The following is a 9,694-nucleotide window of genomic DNA, read 5'->3' on the forward strand; positions in this document are numbered from 1 at the left end:
CGGCCTGGAGGGTGATGCACGCGGACCTGGCTTCGCGGTTGACAAATGTGATCCAGTACTTAATATAAGTACGTGGCGTCCGGCTGTAGACCGCAGCGGGCTCTCAGCCTTGAACTCGGTTTTCAGCCATCACGAGTAATGGTGCGGAGTCGGTGGGGACAGCCGCAGGTGGCTAAGTAAAACTTTTTATAAAACTTTTAATAAAGCTATAAAGTTAATCATAATTTTTTTTTTTAATTTAAGGAGATAACACAAAACAGTTTAAGTTCAATTTGGTTTGATTCAAACATATCCTTGTAGATCTATGACTGTATGAAACATTTTATCTGGGCATTTCAATGAAAACGAGTTCCTTTGTGTGTATGTGTGTGTGTTTAAATTGGAGGGTAATTGCTTTACAACGTTGTGTTGGTTTCAGCTGCACAAAATGCGAATGAGCCCTAAGTATACATTTATCTCCTCCCTTTTGAGCCTTCCTCCCACCTCCCTAGGTCATCACAAAAGCCCCTGGTTAAGCTCCCAGTGCTACGCAGCTGCTTCCCACCAGCTCGCTGTTTTCCACATGGTAGTGTGTATATCGGAGAAGGCAATGGCACCCCACTCCAGCACTCTTGCCTGGAAAATTCCATGGAGAGAGGAGCCTGGTAGGCTGCAGTCCATGGGATCGCTAAGAGTCAGACACGACTGAGCGACTTCACTTTCACTTTTCACTTTAATGCATTGGAGAAGGAAATGGCAACCCACTCCAGTGTTCTTGCCTGGAGAATCCCAGGGACTGGGGATCCTGGTGGGCTGCCGTCTGTGGGGTCGCACAGAGACGGACACGACTGACTGGACTTAGTAGCAGCAGCAGCAGTGTGTATATGTTAGTGCTACTCTCAGGATGTGTCCCACCCTCTCCTTCCCCTCCTGTGTCCACAACTGTCCTCTACCTTTGGGTCCATTCCTTCCCTGCAAATAGGTTCATCAGTACCATTTTTCTAGATTCCATATATATGTGCTAATATAGGATATTTGTTTTTCTTTTTCTGACTTACTTCACTCTATATAACGTGCTCTAGGTTCATCTACCTCAGTTCGCCTGACTCAGTTGCCTTTCTTTTTACAGCTGAGTAATATTCCGTTGTGCATTTGTACCACATCTGTCCATTCATCTGTCGATGGATGTGTAGGGTGCTTCCATATCCTGGCAATTGTAAATAGTGCTGCAGTGAACATTTTGGTACATGTGTCTTTTTGAATTATGGTTTTCTCCGGGTATATGCTCAGTAATGGGATTGCTGGGTCATAAGGTAGTTTTATTTCTAGTTTTTAAAGACATCTCCATGTTATTTTCCATAGTGGTTGTATCAGTTTGCATTCCCGCCAACAGTGCTAGAGGGTTCCCTTTTCTCCACATCCTCTCCAACATTTATTGCTTGTAGATTTTTTGGTGATGGCCATTCTGACTGGTTTGAAGTGGTACCTCATTGTAGTTTTGATTTGCATTTCTATAATAATGGGTGATGTAGAGCATCTTTTCTGTATTTGTTAGCCATCTGTATGTCTTTGGAGAAATGTCTGTTTAGATCTTCTGCCCATTTTTTGATTGGTTGTTTGTTTTTCTGATATTGAGCTGCATGAGCCACTTGTATATTTTGGAGATTAATCTTTTGTAAGTTGCTTTGCTTGCAACTCCTATTCTGAGGGTTGGCTTTTAACCTCATTAATAGTTTCCTTTGCTGTGTAAAAGCTTTTAATTTTAATTAGGTCCCTTTTGTTTTTATTTCCATTACTCTAGAAGGTGGGTCAAAGAGGCTGTTGTTGTGATTTATGTCAAAGAGTGTTTTCCTATGTTTTTCTCTAGGAGTTTTATAGCTTCTGGCCTTACATTTAGGTCTTTAATCCATTTGAGTTTATTTTTGTGTGTGGTGTTAGGGAACATTCTAATTTCATTTTTTTTACATGTAGCTGTCCAGTTCTTCCAGAACCATTTATTGAAGAGGTTGTCTTTTCTTCATTGGATATTCTTGCCTGTCTGTCTATCTTACATAGCTGATGTCCTGACATATCCTGTAAAATTAGTGAAGGGATGACTTAATTCCTTTTATTTCATGACAGTTAATTTCTGTAAGCTCATATAATCTTAAATTCTTTTATTGTCAGATTTAATATAAAATCTTAGATGGAATGACTGGGATATAGAATCGAAGAATATATGTTGACACAAATTTTAAAACTAAATTGTTTTCATGTTTATTTACTCTATGATAAATAGATAACTATTTACTCTTTGAGGGCGTTCCTGGTAGCTCAGCTGGTAAAGAATCCTCCTGCAATGCAGGAGACCTGGGTTTGATCCCTGCTTGGGAAGATCCCCTTGGAGAAGGGAAAGGCTACCCACTCCAGTATTCTGGCCTGGAGAATTCCATGGACTGTATAAATCCATGGAGTCCCAAAGGGTCAGATGCAGCTGAGTGGCTTTCACTTTATTCTATGAGGCCCTTTAAACACTAGATGGCACTAAAAATATATCATGATAAATTTTGTTATTCATCACGTGGATGTAGTATTAATTTTATGAGCTTGTAAGTTGGTACATACTTTGTTTAAATTTTTTAAACATTTAAAACAACTGAAGTGCTACTAGGGCAGTTGATTATTGAAAGAGGTAATAAAATCACCAAACTGAAGAAATACATAATTTGTAATTAAAGCTATTCAGTGTCGGTGGACAACAGATATTACCTTTCTGAAGGCGGTTTCATCATATGTGTTGCTCTCTAAGTTCACTAAGGGAAAGAACTACTTTGCAAATGAACTTAATGGATAGGTCCTTTTTATTTGTTTGGCTGTGCTAGATCTTAATTGTGGCACTTGGTATCTTTAAGCTTCGTTGTGGTGGCATGTGAACTCTATATTGTGGCGTGTGGGATCTAGTTCCCTCACCAGGAATTGAACTGGGACCCCCTGTATTGGGAGTGCAGAGTCTTAGCCACTGGACCACCAGCAAAGTCCCCAGTGAATAGGTTCTTGAAATGTTTGACACTCTGATAGATAATGCAGCATGACGTATTAGCACATTGATAAAAGACTGAAATTCTTGACAGGTAATACTTCCTCTAACAAAAATAACATAAAACTAGTGATCTGCCACTACATGAGGACATTCAGTTCAGTCGCTCAGTCATGTCCGACTCTCCGCGACCCCATGAATCACAGCACGCCAGGCCTCCCTGTCCATCACCAACTCCCGGAGTACACTCAAACTCATGTCCACAGAGTCGGTGATGCCATCCAGCCATCTCATTCTCAGTCGTCCGCTTCTCCTCCCGCCCCCAACCTTTCCCAGCATCAGAGTCTTTTCCAGTGAGTCAACTCGTCGCATGAGGTGGCCAAAGTATTGGAGTTTCAGCTTTAGCATCAGTCCTTCCAATGAACATCCAGGATTGATCTCCCTTAGAATGGACTGGTTGGATCTCCTTGCAGTATAAGGGACTCTCAAGAGTCTTCTCCAACACCACAGTTCAAAACCATCGATTCTTCGGCGATCAGCCTTCTTCACAGTCCAACTCTCACATCCATACATGACCACGGGAAAAACCATTGCTTTGACTAGATGGACCTTGGTTGGCAAAGTAATGTCTCTGCTTTTTAATATACTATCAAGGTTAGTCACAACTTTCCTTCCAAGGAGCAAGCGTCTTTTAATTTCATGGCTGCAATCAGCATCTGCAGTGATTTTGGAGCCCAAAAAAATAGTCTGACACTGTTTGCACTGTTTTTCCATCTATTTCCCATGAAATGATGGGACCAGATGCCATGATCTTTGTTTTCTGAATGTTGAGCTTCAAGCCAACCTTTTCACTCTCCTCTTTCACTTTCATCAAGAGGCTTTTGAGTTCCTCTTCACTTTCTGCCATGAGGGTAGTGTCATCTGCATATCTGAGGTTATTGATATTTCTCCCAGCAATCTTGATTCCAGCTTGTGCTTCTTCCAGCCCAGCGTTCCTCATGATGTACTCTGCATATAAGTTAAATAAGCAAGGTGACAATATACAACCTTGACGTACACCTTTTCCTATTTGGAACCAGTCTGTTGTTCCATGTCCAGTTCTAACAGTTGCTTCCTGACCTGCATACAGGTTTCTCAAGAGGCAGGTCAGGTGGTCTGGGATTCCCATCTCTTTCAGAATGTTCCACAGTTTATTGTGATCCACACAGTCAAAGGCTTTGGCATAGTCAATGAAGCAGAAATAGATGTTTTTCTGGAACTCTCTTGCTTTCTCCATGATCCAGCAGATGTTGGCAATTTGATCTCTGGTTCCTCTGCCTTTTCTAAAACCTGCTTGAACATCTGGGAGTTCACGGTTTACATACTGCTGAAGCCTGGCTTGGAGAATTTTGAGCATGACTTTACTAGCGTATGAGATGAGTGCAATTGTGCGGTAGTTTGAGCATTCTTTGGCATTGCCTTTCTTTGGGATTGGAATGAAGACTGACCTCTTCCAGTCCTGTGGCCACTGCTGAGTTTTCCAAATCTGCTGGCATAGTGAGTGCAGCACTTTCACAGCATCATCTTTCAAGATTTGAAATAGCTCAACTGGAATTCCATCACCTCCACTAGCTTTGTTTGTAGTGATGCTTTCTAAGGCCCACTTGACTTCACATTCCAAGATGTCTGGCTCTAGCTCAGTGATCACGTTATCGTGACTATCTTGGTCGTGAAGATCTTTTTTGTACAGTTCTTCTGTGTATTCCTGCCACCTCTTCTTAATATCTTCTGCTTCTGTTAGGTCCCTACCATTTCTGTCCTTTATCGAGCCCATCTTTGCGTGAAATGTTCCCTTGGAATCTCTTATTTTCTTGAAGAGGTCTCTTGTTTTTCCTGTTCTGTTGTTTTCCTCTATTTCTTTGCATTGATCGCTGAGGAAGGCTTTCTTATCTCTCCTTGCTATTCTTTGGAACTCTGCATTCAGATGCTTATATCTTTCCTTTTCTCCTTTGCTTTTCACCTCTCTTCTTTTCACAGCTATCTGTAAGGCCTCCTCAGACAGCCATTTCGCTCTTTTGCATTTCTTTTCCATGGGGATGGTCTTGGTCCCTGTCTCCTGTACAATGTCACGAACCTCCGTCCAGAGTTCATCAGGCACTCTACCAATAAGATCTAGTCCCTTAAATCTATTTCTCACTTTCACTGTATAATCATAAGGGATTTGATTGAGGTCATATCTGAATGGTCTAGTAGTTTTCCCTACTTTCTTCAATTTAAGTCTGAATTTCACAATAAGGAGTTCATGATCTGAGCCACAGTCAGCTCCTGGTCTTCTTTTTGCTGACTGTATACAGCTTCTCCATCTTTGGCTGCAAAGAATATAATCAATCTGATTTCGGTGTTGACCATCTGGTGATGTCCATGTGTAGTCTTCTCTTGTGTTGTTGGAAGAGGGTGTTTGCTATGACCAGTGCATTCTCTTGACAAAACTCTATTAGCCTTTGCCCTGCTTCATTCCGTGCTCCAAGGCCAAATTTGCCTGTTACTCCAGGTGTTTCTTGACTTCCTAGTTTTGCATTCCAGTCCCCTATAATGAAAAGGACATCTTTTTTGGGTGTTAGTTCTAAAAGATCTTGTAGGTCTTCATAGAACTGATTAACTTCGGCTTCTTCAGCATTACTGGTTGGGGCATAGGCCTGGATTACTGTAACATTGAATGGTTTGCCTTGGAAACGAACAGAAATCATTCTGTCATTTTTAAGATTGCATCCAAGTACTGCATTTCGGACTCTTTTGTTGACCATGATGGCTACTCCATTTCTTCTAAGGGATTCCTGCCCGCAGTAGTAGATATAATGGTCATCCGAGTTAAATTCACCCATTCCAGTCCATTTTAATTCACTGATTCCTAGAATGTCGACGTTCACTCTTGCCATCTCCTGTTTGACCACTTCCAATTTGCCTTGATTCATGGACCTAACATTCCAGGTTCCTATGCAATACTGCTCTTTACAGCACTGGACCTTGCTTCTATCACTGGTCACATCCACAACTGGGTATTGGTTTTGCTTTGGCTCCATCCCTTCATTCTTTATGGAGTTATTTCTCTGCTGATCTCCAGTAGCATACTGGGCACCTACCGCCCTGGGGAATTCCTCACTCAGTATCCTATCATTTTGCCCTTTGTTACTGTTCATGGGGTTCTCAAGGCAAGTATACTGAAGTGGTTTGCCATTCCCTTCTCCAGTGGACCACATTCGGCTGTGGTCCATGTGATCAGATCGGCTAGTTTCCTGTGATTATGATTTCAGTGTGTCTGCCCTCTGATGCAATCTTAAAAATGACAGGATGATTTCTGTTCGCTTCCAAGGCAAACCATTCAATATTACAGTAATCCAGGCCTATGCCCCAACGAGTAATGCTGAAGAAGCCGAAGTTAATCGGTTCTATGAAGACCTACAAGACCTTTTAGAACTAACACCCAAAAAAGATGTCCTTTTCATTATAGGGGACTGGAATGCAAAAGTAGGAAGTCAAGAAACACCTGGAGTAACTGGCAAATTTGGCCTTGGAGCACGGAATGAAGCAGGGCAAAGGCTAATAGAGTTTTGTCAAGAGAATGCACTGGTCATAGCAAACACCCTCTTCCAACAGCACAAGAGAAGACTCTACACATGGACATCACCAGATGGTCAACACCGAAATCAGATTGATTATATTCTTTGCAACCAAAGATGGAGAAGCTGTATACAGTTAGCGAAAACAAGACCAGGAGCTGACTGTGGCTCAGATCATGAACTCCTTATTGCAAAGTTCAGACTTAAATTGAAGAAAGTAGGGAAAACCACTAGACCATTCAGATATGACCTCAATCAAATCCCTTATGATTATACAGTGGAAGTGAGAAATAGATTTAAGGGACTAGATCTGATTGATAGAGTGCCTGATGAACTCTGGACGGAGGTTTGTGACATTGTAAAGGAGACAGGGACCAAGACCATCCCCATGGAAAAGAAATGCAAAAGAGCGAAATGGCTGTCTGAGGAGGCCTTACAAATAGCTGTGAAAAGAAGAGAGACGAAAAGCAAAGGAGAAAAGGAAAGATATAAGCATCTGAATGCAGAGTTCCAAAGAATAGCAAGGAGAGATAAGAAAGCCTTCCTCAGTGATCAATGCAAAGAAATAGAGGAAAACAACAGAATAGGAAAAACAAGAGAGCTCTTCAAGAAAATTAGAGATTCCAAAGGAACATTTCATGCAAAGATGGGCTCGATAAAGGACAGAAATGGTATGGACCTAACAGAAGCAGAAGATATTAAGAAGAGGTGGCAGGAATACACAGAAGAACTGTACAAAAAAGATCTTCACGACCAAGATAGTCACGATAACGTGATCACTGACCTAGAGCCAGACATCTTGGAATGTGAAGTCAAGTGGGCCTTAGAAAGAATCACTACGAACAAAGCTAGTGGAGGTGATGGAATTCCAGTTGAGCTATTTCAAGTCTTGAAAGATGATGCTGTGAAAGTGCTACACTCAATATGCCAGCAGATTTGGAAAACTCAGCAGTGGCCACAGGACTGGAAGAGGTCAGTCTTCATTCCAATCCCAAAGAAAGGCAATGCCAAAGAATGCTCAAACTACCGCACAATTGCACTCATCTCACACGCTAGTAAAGTCATGCTCAAAATTCTCCAAGCCAGGCTTCAGCAGTATGTAAACCGTGAACTCCCAGATGTTCAAGCAGGTTTTAGAAAAGGCAGAGGCACCAGAGATCAAATTGCCAACATCCGCTGGATCATGGAGAAAGCAAGAGAGTTTCAGAAAAACATCTATTTCTGCTTTATTGACTATGCCAAAGCCTTTGACTGTGTGGATCACAATAAACTGTGGAACATTCTGAAAGAGATGGGAATCCCAGACCACCTGACCTGCCTCTTGAGAAACCTGTATGCAGGTCAGGAAGCAACTGTTAGAACTGGACATGGAACAACAGACTGGTTCCAAATAGGAAAAGGTGTACGTCAAGGTTGTATATTGTCACCTTGCTTATTTAACTTATATGCAGAGTACATCATGAGGAACGCTGGGCTGGAAGAAGCACAAGCTGGAATCAAGATTGCTGGGAGAAATATCAATAACCTCAGATATGCAGATGACACTACCCTTATGGCAGAAAGTGAAGAGGAACTCAAAAGCCTCTTGATGAAAGTGAAAGAGGAGAGTGAAAAGGTTGGCTTGAAGCTCAACATTCAGAAAACAAAGATCATGGCATCTGGTCCCATCACTTCATGGGAAATAGATGGAAAAACAGTGGAAACAGTGTCAGACTTTGTTTTTTTGGGCTCCAAAATCACTGCAGATGCTGATTGCAGCCATGAAATTAAAAGACGCTTGCTCCTTGGAAGGAAAGTTATGGCCAACCTTGATAGTATATTAAAAAGCAGAGACATTACTTTGCCAACCAAGGTCCGTCTAGTCAAGGCTATGGTTTTTCCCGTGGTCATGTATGGATGTGAGAGTTGGACTGTGAAGAAGGCTGACCGCTGAAGAATCGATGCTTTTGAACTGTGGTGTTGGAGAAGACTCTTTAGAGTCCCTTATACTGCAAGGAGATCCAACCAGTCCATTCTAGAGGAGATCAATCCTGGATGTTCATTGGAGGGACTGATGCTAAAGCTGAAACTGCAATACTTTGGCCACCTCATGCGACGAGTTGACTCACTGGAAAAGACTCTGATGCTGGGAAAGGTTGGGGGCGGGAGGAGAAGGGGACGACGGAGAATGAGATGGCTGGATGGCATCACCGACTCTGTGGACATGAGTTTGAGTGAACTTCGGGAGTTGGTGATGGACAGGGAGGCCTGGCGTGCTGTGATTCATGGGGTCGCGGAGAGTCGGACACGACTGAGCGACTGAACTGAACTGAACTGAACTGAACTGCCCTCTGATGCCCCCTAGCAATACCTACCGTCTTATTTGGGTTTCTCTTACCTTGGTCGTGGAAAAACTCTTCACAGCCGCTCCAGCAAAGTGCAGCCGCTGTACCTTACTCACAATAGATTTATCATCAGTCCAAGGAATATTTCCAGTTGGTCACTGTACAGAAAGCTTTGAAATGACCCGAAATATCACATAAAGAGTTTCCTAAATTTGACAGCTGTCCTAAAATTTTACCCATTATTAGTAGATAATTTGTGAAGCTGAAAGAAACTTTTATATTCTATTGCAAGTAAACACAGTAAGATCAACTGTGCTACAGGAAGGCCCGAGTTATCTTCTTTGTCCTGTGGAGACAGGGTTGATGAGGCTAGTCAGTCACCAGGGAGAGGTGTGTTAGGTGGAAACATAATTCAAGTGTTCCATAGTGTCTGGATCTTGTGATATTTGTAGTATTTGCCTGCTTTAAAAAGTTTCTCATTTGTTGTGACTTCTCATTACAAACATGTTATTCATTTTTGTATGTAATGTTGTATTTTTTTCTTAAATAAGGTTCAAAAACGGTATAAGCTTCAGGTTGCACAAATTATTCATTTTTAGCCCATACAGTCTCTGCTTTTTTTTCACTATTGGACTTTTGTTTATGTTGTTTTCTTTGTTTTTTATGTTCTTTCTCTCAATATTGCCTTTCTAATTTCTACTTGCCTAGGGCTAAAAGACCTGATACATATATCATATTTCCTTCATGAAAAGGACTTTGAGCTCTCTCTCAAAGCTCTA

The sequence above is a fragment of the Moschus berezovskii genome, chromosome 10, assembly GCF_049115385.1.
Source record: "Moschus berezovskii isolate FMDL1 chromosome 10, NW_MosBer_1.0, whole genome shotgun sequence".
In the NCBI taxonomy this organism is placed as follows: domain Eukaryota; kingdom Metazoa; phylum Chordata; class Mammalia; order Artiodactyla; family Moschidae; genus Moschus; species Moschus berezovskii.